We start from the raw sequence: 1439 nt of genomic DNA, 5'->3' as shown, positions 1-1439 counted from the left end.
TAGAACTACAGTAAGGCACATGCGGTTGTTCTAATTCATAAATTACATTACACAAATGCATGCACACGTTTTATGTATTAAAGAAATTACGAAGAAATACATGTACGGGGAAAGCAATTACAGAGGAACATCTCCTGTATTATATATTCAGTCCCCTTGTTCCCATTAAGGCGAACCTTTTCAAAATTTTACATTTTAAGCCCCTGAAAAACATTAAACTGAGTTCCACTGTACTAAACATTTGCTCCTTTTTTTTTTAGGCTGAGCCAGTACCCGTGGTATCGGTATTGGAAAGTATCGGATGTAATTTATTTTCCAATACCTGTCGATATTTTCCCAGCATTTTGGTCTTTCACGAACTCTGCAAAAATGCCATTCGACACTTGGTCAGAATCTAATTATGGGAAATTATGCAATATTTACAATTTCTTTTTATTTTGCACCACTCTTTTCTGAAAAAAAAAAAAAAAAAGAATTTTGTAATAACATGTAATTTAATAATCTGATTTAATGCTGAATATTTTCAAGCAGAAATGTTAGTAAATTGATGAATATAATTAGAGTGGAATACTTCACACAAATGTAAATCAATATTTTGAACAATTTTTCATTATTACAATTTTTAAGTGTGGGAATCTGTGAGTATTGGTATCGGTTCAGCCTTCCTTTTTTTGTGTCAACAGATCGATCGCACAAAATGCAAGATGACATTACATAGTATTATAGTACCAGGTGTTCCATTCAAATCTCCCTAATTTCAATTAATCGTAGAAAAGAATGTATGAATGATAAAGCAATGAAATTTCAGAGAATTGAAGAAAAACTCATAAATTTTATTTTCCACACACTAATACACCTCCATATGTGCCCCATTGGTAGCACGAACAATATGCAGTCTGTATTCAACTTCTTGCCATGTTCTCTCCAAAATGTCCCCTGTTACTGTTGCAATTGTATCACATATGTGGGTTCGTAACTCTGGGATGGTATTCACTGGAGTCGCAAACACACGGTCCTTGACGTAACCCCAGAGGAAGAAGTCCAGCAGAGTAAGATCAGGTCGAATTTATTCCACCTTTCCCTCAGACACACGATGGCAAGCTCCACCAGATTGTTTAAGAACACTGCCGGTTGTTAGAAACTTACTAAACCGCAGCTTAATTGATTTAGCATCAGGTGCAACTCCTCCGTACACTTGTCTGAAACTTCATTGCGTTGCAATCACAGATTTTGTCTCAGCATGCCACACCACTGCCTTCGCGTTGTTGAACAGTCGCCATTTTTATTTATGCGACCGTGGCGCTGCATAGTGAGCAAACGGACAACTTCAAATCATGAAAACAAAACTTAAGATCTGGCCTTTCATTTGGTGTTACAGTTATTTCATAATTCATCGTACTTGTTCACAGTAATTAATTGAAATTAGGGAAATTTGAACA

Source organism: Lepisma saccharinum, chromosome 20 (assembly GCF_977018435.1).
Source record: "Lepisma saccharinum chromosome 20, izLepSacc3.1, whole genome shotgun sequence".
NCBI lineage: Eukaryota > Metazoa > Arthropoda > Insecta > Zygentoma > Lepismatidae > Lepisma > Lepisma saccharinum.
The sequence above is the reverse complement of the archived record's forward strand: the minus strand, read 5'-3'. Positions refer to the sequence as shown.